The sequence below is a fragment of the Crocodylus porosus genome, unplaced genomic scaffold (assembly GCF_001723895.1).
Source record: "Crocodylus porosus isolate Cpor-Errol unplaced genomic scaffold, CroPor_comp1, whole genome shotgun sequence".
NCBI classification, from domain to species: Eukaryota; Metazoa; Chordata; order Crocodylia; family Crocodylidae; genus Crocodylus; species Crocodylus porosus.
Window position 1 is genome coordinate 107,198,305 of NW_017728947.1, and position 8,254 is coordinate 107,206,558.

An 8,254-nucleotide genomic window follows, 5' to 3' on the forward strand; every position below is an offset into this window, starting at 1 on the left:
TTTTTTCTTTCTCAGACTGATGATTTTCATTTCACTAGGTTGGTAGAAAATAATAAAGATGTTCCCATATACTCTCTCCATAAAGATGAAGTCCTACTATGTCCCTGTCCTGTTTCTGGTTCCACTTGGAGAACAATTTCATTCCCACTGGCTGTTCTGGGCAAAGCTAAGCATCACGGTCTGCTAATACGAAGTGTCTGGAACTGTATAGACTAAGTATAATAAAATCACTGAGGTCCAATACTCTCCAGCAGTCTGCTGAGTGATGGAAGTTCATCTGGTGCTAGTGGTTTAGTTATGAGGCTTTCTTGCATTTCCATTAGTTTATCTCCAGAGCTGGTAGCATTGGGATTGAGTATGCATCAGCCGGTAGATTGAATACACTTCCTAGGACTGGTTGAAAAAAGTTCTTTCATTCATAGAATCACAGCAGTCGGGTCGGAAGGGCCTTATGGATCTTCAAGTCCGACCCCCTGCCAGGGCAGGAGAAAAAAAAACTGGGCTCAAATGATCCCAGCTAGGTAGGCATCAAGCCTCTTCTTAAAGACCCCCAGGGTAGGAGCCAGCACCACTTCCCTGGGAAGTTGGTTCCAGCTCCTAACCGCCCTGACCGTGAAGTAGTTCTTATGGATGTTTAATCTAAACCTCCCCTCCAACAACTTTGGCCTGGCTTCCTCTGTAATGTCTGGCCTGGCTTCCTCTATAATGGCTTTACCGAAGAAGAAGGAAAAAAAAAAAATTATTCTTCCCTAGAAGAAGCCCAGACTTCTACAGGGTTATGTATGAGTCTAGTGGCTTTTTCAGCCCCTTTAAGATGGCTGACAAGAAAAGCCGTTTTAGAGTATAGGCTTTTCTTTGCTCTAGTGGTTACATGGTGCGCCCTTTTTTGGGGGCCACGAAAAGCTGGATTTGCAAAAAAATTACCAGCAAATAAATGGGTAGTTCAGTATGGTTTTAGATAGTTGCATATGGTTTTAGACTTACTTTCTGTGTGTCAAAATTAATACTGCTAGTAGGGATGAGTTTGTATGCACTGGAATGAGTAAAGGCAAATTCTCTAAAATTTGAGTTCATAAAGTTTCTATGTGGAAGCAGGCAGCCTGGATTAACACTACAAATCGAATGTAAACTATAGCCTCTGTAGTGATGAAGTGCCCTTGAAAGACAGAAATGTAACACTGAATCTTTGGAGTTTTCAGTGCTTGTGTCGGTACAAAAGCACTCTTGTATTTATTGGATGTATAACTGACCAAGGTTGTCTTTTATTAAATCACTGAAAAGGAAGTTTATGTGCAGTGATCTGTGGATGATGGGACTAATAAAATAATCTTCAGTGATGCAGACATTGGCTGGATTGCAGGAAGATTAAACAGCGAAGCTCTGGCACTTCATTCTGACATCAAGGGGTATCTTAAGAGGATCTATAAGCGTTGAATGTGAGGAATGCAGTAAGCAGGTGATTTAAACTCCGTTCTTAGGAAACCCGTACGGGGCATCTACAGGAGACGTTTACTGTGGACTTCACTACGTAGCTCTGCAGGAAATGTCTTGGCGTCTATACGTGCAGGGCAGTTAGGCTGGAGGAAACTAATTAACTCCGATCCTGCTACAGAGTTTTTTTTTACTCCACAGCTAAACGCATGTAAACTCAGATTGAGGTGTCTGGCACGGGCATGAGGGTGCTTCAGTGCGGGGGGCTGCCTGTCAGCTAACCGCACCCTGGAGCACCCTTGTGCCCCAACCAGCCCCTCTGCAGCACGCTGAGCCAGGCAGGAGCAGCCCTGGGCTGGCAGACTGACGGTCCTGGATGCACGTTCAAATGGCATGCTGGGGAGCAATAAACTCTGGAGTTTATAGCTTCACATTAATATTGCAGGTACAGCTGTGCCCTCAGACTTCTAGATATGACTGCTTACCCGTGTCTGTGTTTTCAGTGGTAGGTTTCAGTAAAGCTTTCGCATCCCTGTTCATGCACACTGCTTGGAATAATGTATCAAATATAATCATTCAAGCAGAATTTTATATGGCTGCAGTATTTGAAGAATTGAAACTTTTGGCAACACAGATCTACATGTTTGAAATCTGTTTACGTTTTGTGTTTCTGTGCATGCCAAACGCAACGCTGTATCTGATAAGGAAAGCTTGTGCATCTGTAACGTAGTCTTTTAAGGTTCTACCCTCCCCTCTGTCTGACTTCGGACTGAAATGACTAACCGTCTCTCAGACACAGTCAGTCATGCAAAGCTTTGCTTGTCTGGGGTGACAAAATGACTTTTTGCTGTTATTGTGGGTTATGGTTTAAAAAAAAAAAAGCATCTGAGTGGTTGTAAGTAGAAGCATAATGTCTTAAAACAATAAAGCACGACTTCACATCTGCAGGTAGCTGAAACAGTGTCTCTGAAAAACACTTTCTATGTACTGATTTTTTTTATTTTTATTTATTTATTTTTTTGGATCAGTTCTTGAGAAACTTTGCTTTGCCCGTAAACAGTGAGATTAATGCTTCTGTTGACTCCTGTTCTCTGCTGAAGTTTAAGGACCAAAATGCACACATGGTTGCTTTGTGTGCTGTTTCTAATCATAGCATTGCTTAGCTTTCTAGTTGGCCTTGTAAGCCTAAACACATTTTCCTTGAATTTTGTTTCCTTGGCTCTTTCTGTAAGCATGTCACCTTCCATTGTCTTATTTTTCTTCTGTACACTGTAGTCGAAGCAAAGAAATACTTTTTCTTTGCTGCCCCCTGCCTTAGCAAGACGAAGCACTTCATCTTATGCTGGAATTCAGGCTGTACATGAGGAGAGAGGATACAGTCAGAAACCTCTCTACCAGGCATTGAATACCAAAGGACTAAATATGTTGGTAAAAAAATTAAACAAGAGAAGGAGAAATCATGTTGCTTTCTTCCCTATAGCTATAGGACATGAGCTCTCTGGGACTCGTACTGGATTAATATATTGGGTTCCTGCTCGGACTTGGGGGTGGCATGTAAGTAAATTCGATATGGGTGATACATGTCTGAACTGGAAACGCTTGTCCCAGTTTGGCTGCTGGAGGGGAGCAGGAACACACTTTTTCTCCCGCTTCATTCTTCTGGTCCTGTTTGAAGCAGGTTAGACTGCTCCAGGTAGTGTCTTTGAGTGCTTGCACAACTGGTGCAGTAGTAGAAATAAGAAAAGTGCTTGGGTAAATGAAGCTGGAATAGCTGCAGGTATGCAAGAGGAGAACTCATCCTGTACTCTGTCCTCTCCCATCTTCTGTTCCTCATGCTAATTTCTTGCATTAGAGCAATGGTTCTCTCTAGTTAGATTCAAGACACCCCCTCGGAAAAGTGCTGACTGTTAGCTTTTCACTCTTCTGACTACAAGGAAATAATAGAGCAAGCAACTTGGATTGCAGCAGGTCAGAAGAATGTTTTTGATGCTGTGGATTCCTGTTTGAAACCTCTGGATTTTACCTTGTGCAAGTGCTTGAACACCTAGCAGTATTAATATTGTCTGGCACCCCATAGCAGCCTTTATAGGATGTGGGGTAGCACAGCTTACTATTTTGAGAATCTCTGTATTGTAGTCTAGATGCCCAGTTCTGTGAAATGCCTTACTGTGTGCATATGTTGTCTGTCTTTTACATAGACAGAATAAAGGGTGGGAAGGGAAAGAAAACTGAAGTGACTCACCAGAGATGTCACGGGCCAGGATTAGAATGGAGCAGAGTACTGGAAGTTCAACAAAAATGGTTAGAAAGCTGGGGAACATGACTTATCAGAAGAGGCTGCGGGAAATTGGCTTATTTAGTTGGGAGAAGAGCAGACCGAGAGGGGATTTAATAGCAGCCTTCAACTATCTGAAGGAGCTAGACTGTTCTCAGTGGTGGCAGATCGCAGAACAAGGAGCAGTGGTCTCAAGTTGAGGCAAGGAAAGTTTAATTTGGGGATCAGGAAGAACTTTCTCACAGGGAGGGTAGTAAAACACTGGAACAGGTTACCCAGAGAGGTAGTGGGGTTTCTATCCTTGGAGCTTTTCAAGACCCCACTAGACAAAGTTTTGTCTGGGATGATCTAGTTGGGGATGGTCCTACTTTGAGCAGGGGGTTGGATTAGATGTGACCTCCTGAGGTCCCTTCCCATCCTAATTTTTTGTGATTGTGTGTGCTAGGCCCATAAGCCAGAGATGAGTGGATTGAAACCATATTTTTAAGTTGCCTCTTCCCCATTTTAATTGGAGAACTCCCAAGTACAGGAGGGCTGGACCTGATGATCTTGTAAGGTCTCTTGCAGCCCCTAACATCTATGAATCTTCGTTCTTTGTTACTATTGATTTCAGTGTTTTAGTGAGGTTCTTAGATTAGCATGCCTGGGTTGATCATAGCCCTGGCAGAGCACTGAGAAGCTGTTTTTTAACCTGATCTAGAGTACCATGGAGTGACTTGAGATCTTTCCAAGGGTGGCAAACGGTGCCACACAATGTCCCCCACACACAATATTAGCACTGTTAGGTGTACAGACATGATTCACAAGATTAAACCCAGATTTCATATGGAAATCCATAGCTGTGGTCTTCCTGCATTCTTTGCGAAAGAAAAACTTCTCTATTTCTCTGTAGTTAAGAGTGAAAAGTAAGAGAAGGCATTGTCCAAGGGGTGTCACAAATGTGTCCAGGGTGCCTTGAATCTGTCCACAGGTGCTTTGAGCAGTGGTTCTCAACCTTTTTAGTTTCTAGAGGAAACAAATCATAACAGGGTTTTGTTGATGGGCTTGCAGAAGGATCATTAATATATGTTCAGTTGCTTAGTAGAGCCTTAAGACGCTTAATCCGAGGTTTGAGTCTGTGCGGGGCGGTGGCAGGAGGGGCTGCAGTATGGTGGTTTTTTTTGTTTGCTGACCAAATGCCTTGTGCCTGTCTGTCTGTACTAGACCAGCATCTCTACAACGTGGCTCCTGGCTTTTGCTTTTTCCTCTCTGTATTCTCAGATAATGGTACAGTGACTGATCGGTCTTACCTTGCTGGGCTCTTTGCTTGGGGAAGCTATAAAATGCGCTAGACATGCTAGAGCAGTCTATTGGATAGAGTTATGACAACTATTTCCATTTGGAGGACGACTGAAACAAACAAACAAAAAAAAAGGTGGAGAATTAAAACTTTTTTTTCCCCAATTGTCAAAATTGATTACTTAGGCCAGGGGTAGGCAGCCCCCAGCACAGGTACCAGACTGCGGCACGCGAAGGCATTTTGCTTGGCACCTGCACCTTAGGGCGGATGGTAGGGAAGGGGCTGGGGCTGGACTGCCGTAACAAGGATCAGGCCCCCCCAGGTACCCCAACATCTTACGAGCTGAGTTTGCGGGTGTTTTTTGGCACTGTTCAAAAATATTTTTGACCCCCAAGTTAGACATTGTTTTCTCAGGAAACCGTCTTGCATGTTTAAATTCTGTTTATAAAAATCTCAATTGTCATTGGAGCCAAAAATATTATACTTTTTTGTAATTGTTATGACCAAAACTTTTACATGGGAGGGGGAGGAGGGGAAAGTAAAATGGGACTCTTTCCTCTCACCCGTCAGGCTAGACAAAATAGTTCTTTGGTTAAGGCATAAATAAAATAACACAAGATTTGGAGACCTGCCTTTGATGTTGGAAGGGTGTTTTTAAATACCATCTTTTAAAAGAGAATTATCATCAAACTGTATATTTCCTAAATCTGTGCTGTTGTCGGGTAAACTTTTTAAGTTTCTTCCTTTCCCCCTCCACCCCACCCCAGCCCAACCATGTGTTTACTGTATTTTTTCTTTTAAAAAATTATGTTGTTTTCCTCGTCTTTTGAAGGTATCACTGAATGGCAAAAGGTGGATTTTCTCCCCTGCTGCCACTCTCCAACAAGCTTGGTATTTATAAAAAAAAAAAAAACAAACAAAAAAAAACATGGGACAAATGATTTCACTGGAATTTAAGTGGTGGATACTGGATGCATCTATACATGCAATTAGCACGTAGCAATAAACTCTGACGTAGCTCACACCAGAGTTTATTGCTTCTGGGTGCTGCGTTGGCATGTGTGCCCGGGATTGTACCATGTTGAGCTGGGGCAGAGTAGCCTCAGCTGGCAGGGGGGTCAGCCTGCCCCAGCTCAGTGTGCTGGAGAGGGGTGCCTGGGGCACAAGCGCGCTATGGTGCGGGGCTGGTGGGCAGGCAGCTCTGGTCACTGTCCACACATGTGTTTTGGTGTACTAAATAACTCTGCTGTTAGATGGTACTTGTTCTGGACAGTACTATCTTACAGCAGAGTTGGTTAATTTTACTGTGCCCTAATAGGGGAGCATGTATAGACAGTGACGCTTTACTGTGGAGCTAATGAGTCAACTCCGCAGTCAAGTGCATGTGTAGATGTGTCCATGGTGCATCAGAAGAACAGCATCACTCCTGGAGTAGCAGAGGTATGGGAAGAGGGTTTTGTTTGTTTGGTGGTTTTTTTAAAGATCTGTAGCTATGATATGAGAAATGCTGCAGTTGTCCTAGATAAAGTAGAGCTTGTTCTGTCATATATTTGATTGGTGCTCAAGCTTTATGCATTTTGTTACCAGAACTAACATTGCTAGCTGCTGAAACGATGATCCCCCCCCCCCAGTTGGTGATTTTTTTCAGGTTGCATTGAAAATGCTGGATACAGCTTTCTTGCCCTCATTGCATGTAAATGATATTTGGAACACAGGGGCTATGATGACGATGCATTCAGCTCAGGCAGTGGATGTGGTCCCAGTCCTACACAATATGTTTAGAAGAGGGGGAAGGAAGTACAGAAAACTAGAAAGGCTTCTAGACCTTATCTGCTCTTGTTTCTGCCTTCCTCTATTCTTACTTAAGGCAGGGATATGAGTTTCTGAAGTGGTCTATTTGATTAAAGGTAGTTGTTCCTGTTCTCCTCCATCACCTTCTGTGGCCATAATGGTTTCTAAGAAACTCACGGAGAGCGCAGTCATGTATATGTCTCCTTGCTGCGGTTGGCGGGTACGTGGTATACCTTCAGGTAGGAACATGGAATACACAGCTTGCACGGCACTACTACTGGAGAAGATCCTGCTGCTGTAACACTGCATAAAGCAACATCTTTTGTATTTGTACCCAAAAGCTTGCAAAGAAGAATTTTTCCAACTATTTGACCTAGTCTAATAAAAGATGCCGGTTTTACCCAAAGAACCTTGTTGTGAGGAGGTCCTTCAGTCCGGTTCCGGCTATTACTGGCCTGCCTCCTCTTCCCGGGACCCCTCGGGGAATATGAATGGGTAGACTTGCCAGTCTCAACGGACCCTTGCGTCGTCTCGCCTGCCACGACTTTGTTGTCACTCTATTGGTTCAGATGGTATGACGCGAACAGTCCAAAAATGAGACTGTAGTCTTCTCCCAGGTCCTGGGGTCCTGAGGACTCCTCCGCCCCTATACCCTCACCCAAACCACCGGGATGACCGCCCTCTGGATCAGTTCTCCAATTGTAAAGTTCAAGGTGCACCCGAAATAAAGTACAGTACCGTAAACGTAAAGAACGTCACGGCTGAGGTCCCTTGGGTGGTCGTCGGCCTTAATGCTTGGCGTTTGATCCCTGGACTCCTCCCCTGCCGCGAGGTGGGGAATTCCCCCCCCCCCCCCAGTCGAACTCAGTCTGACGGGGCAGCTCTGCCCTCATCTCTCTCGGTTAACCGAGAAAAGAAACTCCACAAAGAAAATGGGTACCGTCAACTCCTTTGCTCCCCGGTGGTCCTTCCTTCCATCGTCTGCCTTCGTTGTGGTCCGTGCCGGATCCGGCTTACTCCACCTGGTTTGGGCCTCAGTGGCCCCGTCAAGCCGGCTCCCCTTGGCTACGTGCCTCGCCGGGGCATGGCCGGCTCCAAAAGGTCCATCTGCCTCTCCTCCCGGCAGGGATCTGCCGGAGCGTGCCCCTGACGCCGTCAGCTGCTGCCGCTTCTGGATCCCCCTTCCTCTGCACCTTCGGCGCGCTTCTTATACCGCCCCGGGTTGCTCCCGCGCCGGCTATGTCGGGGTTCCTGTAAAGAGGAAGTTCCTGTCCTCCGCCACCAGCCGCAACCTGGAAGTCGAGCCAGGTTGCATCGCTGTCAGGGCCGTCCGGGCTGGGGCCCCTCTTCATTCCCTTACATTTGTCTGCCTACATCCTTCATATGCTCTTTAGGTCACTAAGGTTAAAAATGTTTGTTCGTCATCTTTCATAGACATTAGGGCTGGAAGGGACCTCGGGAGATCATCAAGTCCAGCC